Source organism: Thermobia domestica, chromosome 13 (genome assembly GCF_964235325.1).
Source record: "Thermobia domestica chromosome 13, izTheDome1.hap1.1, whole genome shotgun sequence".
NCBI lineage: Eukaryota > Metazoa > Arthropoda > Insecta > Zygentoma > Lepismatidae > Thermobia > Thermobia domestica.
The window spans coordinates 148,071,034-148,083,708 of record NC_137466.1 but is presented as its reverse complement, the minus strand read 5'-3'; the positions used below and the strand labels follow the sequence as shown (position 1 = coordinate 148,083,708).

General features: G+C 35.3%; 1 protein-coding gene across 1 annotated transcript in view; it reads right to left on the bottom strand.

Moving 5' to 3' along the window:
* Window positions 1–12,675, bottom strand: part of LOC145668634 (EGFR adapter protein-like) — a 1,410,624-nt gene that overhangs the window by 1,346,070 nt on the left and 51,879 nt on the right. The gene's annotated exons all lie outside the window — the stretch shown is intronic.

The window sequence follows — 12,675 nt, the reverse complement described above, 5'->3', positions numbered from 1 at the left end:
GGCTGTTAGTTACGCTCCTGGGCTCGTTTCATACATGACAAATTAACAGGACAATATTGACGAAACTCAAAGCTATATTATTTCTAGGGTCGCTAATGGTAGACATTTTTTACTGAAATGAGCCCACGACTTATTGTTTTATTTACCTTTTGTGTGCTGTTTTGTTCATGTAATGTAGTGAACCTGTTTGAAGCTTCATTTATAATTTCATGTTCGTATCGGATATGGAGTAAGAAAATTGTGTAAGTGGGTCCTCTCGAATGGCGGGAAGCTTCCCTGGGGGGCGGGAGGGGCAGTTGCGGCCCTGATGTCGGTGTGTTTCTAAGCTTTTTAATGACTTCAACAAGAGCAATCGAATGATCATGTCATTGCATCACATGCAGCGTTACGGCAAGGATGGCGATGAGTTCTTGGACCTCATTATCACTGGCGACGAAATGTGAATATTGCATTACACGCCAGAGTCAGAACAGCAGAGCACGGTGTAACAACATCCCGACTCGCCAGTAACGAAGACATTCCGAAGAACCCTATCGAGTGGTAAACTGATGCTCACAGGGTTTTGGGACAATCGTGGATCACTCCTACTGGATTTTTTGCCAAGAAGTGAAACCATAAATGCAGAATGCTACTGTCCTATCTGCGAGCAGTCAGTAGGAAAAAGCATCAGGGTAATCGGGATGCTGACGATGTGATTTGTCTAACAACGCAAAACAAGACATGTGGCGAACAAATCAATAGCCAAAGTTCACTCTTGGTGATGGGAGACTATGAAGTACCCTTCTACGGTCCAGACCTTGTGTCCGGTGATTACCGAGACTGATAAAACAAAGATAAAACCTGGCAAAACAAAGGTTCACGAACGACACCGAAGTGCAGAAAGTTGTTAGTCGTTGGTTCCGTGATCAGCCGACTGCCTGCTACGCAGTGAACATGAAGAAACTTTATATGTCGGTTACTCGTTGTCAATGCGTGACAGAGATCGAAACACACATTGACAATGGTGATGTATTTTAAAATAAACAGCACGATTCTCTCTCTTACCAGTGCTAGGGGAAAAAATTGGAGGCGTTATAACTTGAATGAACCTTATATAATATACAATTTTTCGGGTTAATTTGTTTGATTTCCAATGAGCAGTGGCGTATTTAAGGGGGTCTTCCGGGCTTACCCCCCAAATTTTATTTACTACAAAATTAAATGAAATATCTTGCAGCACTTTCACATTTCCAAGAATCGAGTTGACAAAGAGTCCCCCGTTAACAAAATCGTAAATACGCCACTGGCAACAAGAATTAGACAATTTATCTCAAGTGCATGGTATTCCCTCAATTTCCACTATTCCTTTCCAGCACCGAATCCCCATCGAATTATCTCTGTTATAATTACTCTATTTAATCACATGGGAACTGTGACTAACAAAACATATTCTGTATAATTGTAGTGAAGTACGAGTATTAAGGGGAAAATGTCCAAAGATGAGACCTATTCTAAAAAATGAACAAAATAATGTGAGTGCAAATATAAATCCTCACGTGTAGTTTTTGACATAAAGTAAAAGTTTTTTTTTTTTTTTTTTTTTTTTGTAAACTTAAAAAGTGATGCAAACTTAAAACTACACATTTCTTTTATGAGGGATCGTCAAAGTTTAATAATCTTGTAAAAAAGAATTGTCGTTTAGAATATAAAAGATACAGTTGAGAATAAAAAGTGTTTTACTATTTCTTTTCGTATACCGCTGATAATAATAGGTGTTTTATTATTTCTTTTCGTATACCGCTGAGAATAAAAGGTCTTGTATTATTTCTTTTCGTATACCGCTTGTTTTATTATTTCATTTTGTATAAGCTATGTTCAAAAACCACGTATGAGAAAAGCAAAAACATGAAATTATACCTGCGAAAACACGAAATATTCAAAATATTGTATCTTTAGTAAGACATGTCACGCCGAGAATAAAATAAATGAATTTTCGAACTCAAGCAGCGAACATAATTAATGACCTATAAAATTCTTCAAAGCTCCCTTGTAGTTAAGCGGTTAGGTACGTGCCTTTGGCGTAGGATACCTGGGTTCATTCCCGGTGGGAGCTCATGTGGTTCGGACTCCACGTTAAACGGTAAATCCACGTCTCATATAGTCTCGCTGCTGAAAGCCACGCTAAACTAAAAAAAAATTATCATCATCATCAAATTCTCCAGCAATGCTGTAGCGATGTTGTTCAGTTGCACCTGTGTAGATCACTGGGTCTGTCTGGGTCACCAGGTCGGACCTGGTCTGAGAAGACCCAGATGACTCGGACAAAAGTCGTGACTCAAGTGACACAGTGACCAATGATCCATTTTATCACTGCCCTCATGAAGCTTTCTCGTTATGCTACTAACAAGACGACAGTAGTACATAATATAGTCAAAAAATATTACTTAACTCTTAAATTTTAACTTTATTTTGTTTGATTATAACATTGATGTGTATATATAATATATCAATCGGTTGACAACATCGAGCAGAACGAACTTAAATGCTTCGGAGTAGATTCAGATTACGGATGCGAAAATTTTCCGGAATCCGTATTTCGGAAAAATTCTGATGTTGGAAAATTCCCAAATTTAGAAAAAATCTGGAATTCGGAAAAATCTGGAATTTAAAAAAGTTCCGGAATTCGGAAAATGACGGATTTGTTCCGAAATCGGAATTTTCCAGAAATTCGGAATTTTTCTGAATTCAGGAACTTTTCCGATTTTACTTTCCAGATTTCGGAAAGTAAAAATTCCGGGTTGGCCATCCCAAATTCAGATGCGTAGTTTTTGAGAAAATCGAGGAGGAAAACTAATTTTTCTGGCGCTGAAAGATATATCGTTTCTTGCCAATAATAGTTTTTATTTTGTTCTGAAACAAATTAACGTATTTGTGCATGGCAAAATTTAAGAAAATACATTGTTAAGTAGGGAACTCTATTAGTTGTTCAAAGGTGACACATATAGTCCCAACAGTGACGCAAACACTCCTAAGAATGACACAGACGCATACATGTTCCTAAAAGTGACGTATACATTCCTAATAGTAACGCATATACTGCTGTGGAAGAAAAAAAAAGCACTCAATCTGAAGTAATTTATTACGACATATACGAATCTACGAATCATAAATGTAAAGAATCTTGAAAAGAAAGATAAAAGACAGACGAGATGTTTTGTTTCTTCTTCCATTTTTCTGTCTCTTAAGTTTGTGTGGAATTTGGTGGATGAGGGAAGACAAAATAGCAACAGCAGAGTAACACTGGGGGAAGAAGAGGAATCCGTGCAGATGAAAAAGTGAAGGAAGGCGTGCTGCTGAATTTGAAAGAGACAAAACGACCCGAAAGCGAAAAGCTAAAAAGGAAAAGGATTCGATCGACACGGGTGGTTGACGATCCGAAACAAGCAGCATCAAGGAATCCACCCACCAACAGATGAAAACAAACTTCAGCCTACCAGGACCATCTCTCCTGAGACGTGGAAGCCAGTCTTTAATAGCTTCTACTAACGCAAAACTTAGAAAACCTTCTCTACCAGATTTCGATGTTTCTCTTGAAAGTACCCGTGAAGAAACGTAGTGATAGTTTCTACATTAAAGAAAGGAGCTGAATGTTCTTTGGTTTAAAAAGAAATATTTTCAAGTGCATTGGCGGGTTACTCTTTTAAATATTACGAGTGACACGCTACATTTCACATGTGCGAGTTATTTTTTTTAACTGTACACTATAGTTTGGTTTAGTTTAATTTGATAGGAGAAACTAAATGATATATTCTAACTAGAAATGGGCAAAACCGACAACCAGTTTCTAGAAAAACCGAAATCCGGAAAACCGTCATTTCGGTTTTCTCCAAAACCGGTTCGGTTTCCACCGAAACTTGTTTCAGTGAAAATTTTTGGGAAAGACATAAAGCTATTTCTGTGGAAACGGAATCGGTTTCCGGATAACAACGAAATGCTATTATTCTGGTCAGAAATAGAACCAATTTTGGAAAACACCGGAACCGGTAGAAACAAACCGGTTTTGCAGAAAACCGAACCGGCTTTGAAGAAAACCGAAACCAGTTTCGGTGAAAACCGAACTGGTTTTGGATTTCGGTGAAAACCGTTCTTTGAAAATTTTCGAAACCGGTTTCGGTTTTCCTAAAAACCGAAAAACGGAAAAAACGGTTTTTGTGCCCACCGCTAATTTTACTCATATAGTGCAAAGAAAACTGTTAATCATAAGCATACAAGTACACATGGGGAATTGGAAAAAACGAGACATTCAAAGCAACATGGCCTTCTAATGGCAGGATTACGAAGAAGTAAATTAATAAGAATCTAATAAATTAGCTACTATACCAGAGCACCAGAGTATATGTGCGCACGACAAAACCTTTATAATGAACCTCTGATATATCAGCTGTAATTTGCCGCAACCATATTTGACATCATGGAAGAAATTAAACATTGCTATGAGACATGACTAGGATTAACTTTAAAAAAAAAATAAAATAAAATAACGGCATCCTTATTGCCTTTGATGAAGGCATGTCTTGATCGAACTAGCAATAATATCAGGCAACCTTGCGATAAAATACTGGCCAGTTGACAACCTTAGGTATGAGTCAGAAAATTTTTGACAGGCGTGTCCCACCTCCAATGACGTCCATGGTCATGTAGACGGGAGCAAATGAAATGGAATGTGTTTCAATTTTACGCCTCACGATTAAATCCTTTAGACAAAGGAGATGGTTGGCTAATGAACGTGAATGATTAGACTATAAGATACTAATTGGTGTAATGGGAATGAGGGAGGAAACAGGAGAATATCACGAGATAGCCCACGGACACAATATTCTCCATCATATGCCGCTGTTTATGAGGAATTCGTTGGTACAGCACAGTTCTTTCCTGTATCATTTTGTTCCGTCAAAGCTAAAGTTTAACGCAGTGTTTCCACAGTCCTGCTCTGGAGTGGGCTGAAAAATAGTACCAAACCGGGCTGAATTCATTATTTTATAAAGAGGTAAAGTTCTAGAACATTGCTCCCTCTTCCAAGAGTCCAAATCAAGAAAGTGCTATTTTTAAAAATTACTTTTTAAAATCATCCAAATGGGAGGACCCCGAACAACCGTGGAAGTAGATTAAACTTTTCTCGTACTGTACGTATAACAGAGGCCGCAAATTAAAAGGGAAAGCACTTATTATCTTCGGTATATATTAGTAAGGAAACCAAATGAGCCTCTATTTCAAAGTTACCAATAAACCAAAACGGTATTATGGCCATATGTGAAAAAATATATAAAACAAGGAACAAATCAATCATCTCCGAGTTCGTGTGTAAATAGTACGTTATAATAAAATATTAAAATATAAATGATTGCACCTTATTCTCGCTTATTTCACGACCGAAGGAGACTGTAAGAAGAATATAAGGTAAGTAAACTGACATTTATAAAAAACGTAAAACCGGTCCAGGGTCCTAGAACCTTCCCTGAAAGACATCACAACACATTATTAATTCACAATGGTACCTATTATTTCTAAGTAGTGCAGCACACATACATATAATACACATACAGAAATAGAAAACATATAACATCACACTTCATGTGCAGTAAGACAGTGTGCATACACATAACATGTAAAAAAAAAAAAAAAAAAAAAAAGTCTTACTGACACTTTTGAAATTGTGACAACTATTTGTTAAATGGTGCTGAATTGGGTAGAATTGTACCAACATTTTCTCATAAGGGGCCGAAAATACCAGCGTGGTACCAACGGGCCGATGAGTAACAAAAAGGGCTGAATTTGGTACAATTGTACCAAGTGTGGCAACACTGGTTTAACGTAAGACTTCAGCATTTTTTTTTTTAATTTGTATATTCGAAGTAGGTGCCACCTTGTAAACTGTTGGTGACCAATCAAGTTGATCGCATTTGTCTATAAGCTTATTATTATTATTATTATTATTATTATTATTATTATTATTATTATTATTATTATTATTATTATTATTTCCCCAATATTTGGTTGGATGTCCTTCTTTGTAAAATTGCTTATATAGTATTAATCCTTTGCGTTCCAGGTGTCATTTTCCTCTGTGTGTGGGTGTGCTGTAATACCTGTTTCATTTACTGTTGAAAGACAGTCTAGAGCGTTATATAGGGCATAGTTATTGTGCACGCGTGAGGAGAGCATTCACATTACTAATAAAAACAATTATTTGCTCTGTGGAACATTTGGAGAATAAAAAGGAAATTCTGGTGTTCTGAAGGGTTTTTTTTTTGCTTCTTCAGGTTGGCAGCACTGACTGTAGATAAAAAAAAAAAACAAAGGCTTTCCTTTTCCGATATCGAAATATATTTCGAAGCTGCTAATTATTTGTCGTCAAAACAAACACATGTGTGTTGTAATTGAATGCTCTCTTAGGCCTGCTATCTACTGAGACAACACATTTTTTCTTGTCTTTTCTGTTAGTATGGTGCTGTCATCTAAGGAGAAATAGTACAACTAAGTCTTCGCTTGCATCGACTAACAAATTTCAGCATCGTCAGGATTAATACGACAAATGATAAGGGATACATTTTCATGACATCCACATGGGTGTCACTAGTACGCAAGGAGCTAATCTATGAGCGTTTATTTTTTTTTTTATGTCTGTACACAGTGATGACTTGAGTTTGAGTATTTGTGCTTCAGGGCATTATGAAACACCAAGGTTATGAATGATGACACCTACCATAAATGAGGTCTTCGAACTACGACCAGATGTTGAATCTGCTGCAGTCGTGTATGCTTGACTGTTCTTATAAATATATAACGTATACCCTTTCTTATACCATCCATTACATTCCTAATTTAAAATTTATAACGAGATACTTTGTATCGTTTAATAATTACCTGTACCTTGGGCAGAAAGTGCTCATACTCAAGCAATATACTTGATATAATGTTAAATTAAAATAACAAAAGAAGAATGTTTTTAATATATGTAAAGAAATATACATTATTGTATAATTCGTTGCTATGTAGTTGTTTATAGTTACCTAATCAACATGTATGTTTGCAAGACAGTTTGAGTGAAAATACGTTAAAAGAGTATCAACTAATAAACCATTTAATACCGATCATCGACTTGTAATTTCGATAGAAAAGGTGAGAATAATAGTGTATATAATTATTGAAGATATTTTTTATGTGTAAACAATTATTACCACTCAAGATTTACTTATATCATTAGCCGAACCAGGTTGACGACTACCTTTGGTGAGTCGTTGTAAAATTTTTGGTTTACCTCACCCGGGAACTTTTGTAAATTCTAATCCTGAAGTATAAAGTAAGGGTGAATTTACTTCTGTAATAAGGTTAATGACTACGAACTTTACTGTACTTAGAAGTGGTAAAATAATAGCAAGAAAAATGATGATCGGTGAGGCAATGGAAAAGGAAACTGGTGACAGTGGTAACGAAGAACAAAATACAGAAATGTTATCGTTAGAAGACAAAATCTTAATGGCTTTACAGAGACAAGAACAACGATTGGAACAAAGTTTAGCCCAGATGTCGGAAAATTTAAAGCAGACTTCCAGTAAACAGTATGAAGAATTAAAGCAGACTTCCAGTAAACAGTATGAGGAATTAAAACAGACGATGGAGCGTAAATCCGAAGATTCCAGTAAACAGTACGAGGAATTAAGTAAACGATTGGAGCAGACATCCGAAGAAACGAAACAATCTATTATCCAGGCGGTGAGTGACATTACATCACAGTTCGATGAAAAGCTAAGAAGAGTATCTGAAGATTGCCAGGATAATTACAATCATACAATTCAAGAAGTCAACTGTGTAAAAAAGGATTTGGAAGTAATAGAATCTTCTATACGGCAACAAAAGATTCAGGTCACGGATAATTCTAACAAAATACGTGCGAATACTCAGTTGATATCTGCTTTACAAGAGGAAATTCGGACGCTGAAGATTAAGGACAACGAATACCACAACAACATGGTTAATGATCATTTGGAGTTCCCTTGTTCACAGGAGATGACCTCGCATTCACCCGTAGTAGATCAATGTGGACCTCACATTATCTCTTCTTCTGGTAATTCATCCGATGAGGACATTATTTTGGAAGAAATTCCTCCAAGGAATACAGATGGGCGTAAAAGAGATGGTGGAACTACACATCATGCAGTAGGTAGGAATTGTCACACAACACGAACACGGAAAGATGAAAGAAAGGTAAAGTTAAGTGTAAAGATGAGTGAAATACGTGCTATGAGTAAGTTCAGTGGTAAATGTAACGAAAATGCTACCTCTTTCCTAGAAAAATTTCAGGATGAGTGCAATATAATGTGTATAGATGAATCGCAATATATGAAACTAATCCCTCATTTATTACTCCCACCATGTTCGTTATGGTTTAAAGCAGTACGAGATCACGTCAATACATATGAGGAATTTAAAGCTGCGCTGATTGCAAATTACGAAAATGATTTTTTGCTTGCAAACAGAGATGCCACGATTAGAAATCAACCTTTCAATCCTCGTTTGCACAAATCTGTTGTTGATTTTGTTGTAAGTACATATAACGAATTAAAAGTCGTAAATCCGTTGCAATCGGAATCTAGAGTAATTGCATCAATTCGAAATTTGCTACCATTTAAGCTACAACAGATCCTGTTTTCTACCCAGTGTATGAGTTTTAATCATTTATTAATGCTTGTACAATGTTATGAAACCCAATATCATGCTCAGAATCATCAAGCGGGATCAGGTAAAATTAAAAACAATTCAGATCACTTTGTACCTGTTCGTAATCTAAATATCCGTAATGCGAACGATACGGAACACAACCTAAATCGAGTGAATTTAAGCAATCCAAACGAGCAAAATAGGCAAAGATATGTTAGAAATCAACCTAACCTAATCAATCGTGACAACAATTATGTCAGATCACTTAACCGAAGTAGACTTAAAAACAGTCAAAATACATGGCGAAACTCTAGGAATGCTATAAATCCTATGTATAGACATAATCGTAATTCAAGAGATGGCACTTCGCATCAAAATCAAGAGAATGACGCAATTCATGTACAAAATAGTGTGGGACATAATAACGACTGTGCAGTACAATGTACTTTATTAGAATCATATGCAAGTACGAATTTAAGCTGACTACAGTTGATGAAGTAAGGGTTAAACCCAGCTATCAATATCAGCTATAAATTCTCATGAACATTTATCTTATTTTTATTCAATTTAATTTTCTTTAATTCTCATTAACCAATGATAATTTTCAAATGATTTTAATTCTCTCTTGTTAATGTGAAGAATTATAATTCGATTTATAATTGATTAAAGGCAAAGGTTATTTATATTATATGGATTTGTGTTGAGAATTTGTTGTCAAAGATTATGTTAAGAATAAGGTTCATTCTATTAAGACATTTTATCCGACGACTGTCTTTATGCGCTACTTTATATATTACCCAAATAAGATTCTTCTATATTCTGATGCCTTATGGATACAATGTATATTTTAAAACATCATCTAACGTAGTTATCATATAATGCGCCCTGGAAAAGATCAAATATTATTTTTTCTTAACATCACCGTTTTAATAATGATTGAAAATGCTAATCATTGTGACTTATGTTTTTAAAAGGTAATTTGCCTCTTACGATTTTGACTGCGCACCCTTCATTAATTATATTATTAAGCGACGACGTTTTTTTTGTAATAAAAGATAAATGAGAATGGAATAAAAGATTTATTATAAATGTATTTATATATATGAAGCTTAATGAAGATATATATACGAGGGGCGATCAAAATGTGAAGGACATAAGTAATGTAACATCATTATTATAAACGGACCAGTGGTTCTTAAATATAAAAGCCAAGCTCGCTTGTAACTTTTATATTCAGTCCCATCGTCGGGCGACATTTTTATATAACGAGATACTTTGTATCGTTTAATAATTACCTGTACCTTGGGCAGAAAGTGCTCATACTCAAGCAATATACTTGATATAATGTTAAATTAAAATAACAAAAGAAGAATGTTTTTAATATATGTAAAGAAATATACATTATTGTATAATTCGTTGCTATGTAGTTGTTTATAGTTATCTAATCAACATGTATGTTTGCAAGACAGTTTGAGTGAAAATACGTTAAAAGAGTATCAACTAATAAACCATTTAATACCGATCATCGACTTGTAATTTCGATAGAAAAGGTGAGAATAATAGTGTATATAATTATTGAAGATATTTTTTATGTGTAAACAATTATTACCACTCAAGATTTACTTATATCATTAGCCGAACCAGGTTGACGACTACCTTTGGTGAGTCGTTGTAAATTGAGTACACACTGAACTATAAAATTATTAGCTGGCTATATGCCATATACCCTCCATTACATCCCTGTGTATATGCAACTTTGAAATATCCAGAATTATCAGCGATATTAAAGAAGGGTAACTGGAATAATATTGTTTCTATTGTTGTTTATGTTTAGTATGCTTTCTTCAGCACTGAGGCCATACGAGATGTGAATCTACAGTCTAAGGTGTAATCCGAACCACCATAACATGTTCAAATTTCAATCCTCTTTATACCAAGAATCGAACCCGAAGCCACGTACACCAAAGGCATGCACGCTAGCCAATGGACCATCGTAGAGGACTTAATTGGATCACGAGTGAGCAGATTCGCTGCATGCCTTTAGAACTACTGTGCCAAAAATCGTAGCTTATAGATATTGGTGGTGAGTATATGTCGGCAGCTGTTGTTTAATGTCTGCTGTAACAAATGTCATGACTTTTCTAGTGTGATAATGTCAGTTTTGCAACCGACCCAAGTGGCCCTGCGTAACGCTCTCGTCTTTGGTGCGAGCCGTATCAGGTTCAATTCCCAGTAGGAGCACTCGGTCGAAAAAGTGTAACAGTTTTCCAGGCCAGCCATTCTGAATGAGATTTTTCCTTATTCAAACCAGGCTTTATATTTTTTTTCTGTTACATCAAAATGATTTCATATAAAAGCGTCAAAACTTCAAAATCCCTTTGTGCCGATATTAGAACAAGGAAAATTCAATGTAAAAATGACCTGTGAAGAGTTCAGAGTTGCAAAGGGCGAGCTTCAGCTAATAAAGAAAGAAAAATAATCACAGAAGTACGAATGATGGTGACATTTATTTTACTGTTATTATTTTGTTTTTCTCTGAATTTAAAGGTTTTCTAGTTATGAAGATGTCAGTGTTTCCATTTTTATGTTGGCTTACAATAATATGACTTTTTTTGGTTAAAATACTTCTGGGCACTCTAAGGTAGAGTTACCATATTCTAATGTACCTAAACAAGGACACATTTCCATCTGGCTAACTCATTATATAAATATTAATTTTCGGCACAAGAGCGATATTTCCATGTTTCCTTTCAAAATATTGTTAAAAATATATTGAAATTCATGAAAAATAATTAGATAATAGTCCTTGCAGAGTATCATGTTGATTGTGCTTGCTTCCTAACATTTTTCAGTACATTCTTGGAGTTTCTTCTTTGAATACAAATAGCCAAACATACTTTAACATGTGAAATGTCTGAAACTGAATTACCAGTACACTTCAACATTGAAAATGTGTACCAATCAAAAAGTTTCAGAAAATGTATGCGGACGGAAATATTTTGCGGACATGTCCGAATAAATCCTGACACACGGGAACCCTATTGTAAGGACGCTGAACTCCAAATTAACCAAGAATGTAGTGTACCAGAACTAAGCGCGCTACCATTAAGCCATCGTGACTTTGACTTCCCTTACCCCTCTATCTTTTATCACTTTCATTCGAAATACTACTAAAATAGATACAACCGTCGTATATTTTGTGTGTCCCTTTAGATAAAAATTAAAACAAGCTTTCTCTGTTACTTATACAGACGGTAACATGTAAATTATTACACAAAAATAATACAATGTGGCATTCTACAATAGAAAAGCCCACGATACATAATATCAAAACTGTAAAGAAACAGAACGGGAGATTAAAGCACCTACACAAAAGGCGCCTCAGAACTGGTTATTTTATCAAAGAGTAGTAGAAGAAGAATTGAAAAGTAGAAAAAGAAAAGAAAGAAAAAGAATACATTGCGGGAAAAGGAAAAAGGAATACGCACAAAGAATTATACCCATGCATCAAGAAGCGTTGACACTTTAAAAAGCCTTCTTATTCAATTCCTCGCGTTTCCTACTACTTTACTCCACACTACGCTATATACACTCGCAGATATAATACCGTAGTAGCTGAAAGCTAAAAAGCGTTGTCCTGTATGCAAAAGGAATAATAACAAGAAAAATAAAGAGAAAAGAGGAAGATAAAAATAAAAAAAACTGAAGATACATATGGTGAGAAATGTAACATCTATTGTATGCTAAAGCTTTCTGTTTTTGGTTATCTTGTTTATAACTGCACCCCAAGGTAATTTGAAGCCGCTTTCCTTTTAACAAATAGTCCACCCGCATAGCGTACATTACTATTCTCAAAAGCCCGTATGGGATATTACTGGAATCTTGTGACGCTGCTTGTATACCAAAGCACGATTACTTTAGATACCTAACGAATACAGGCACAGAATTAGAACTTAACAGTAATGATCATTTTTAAAG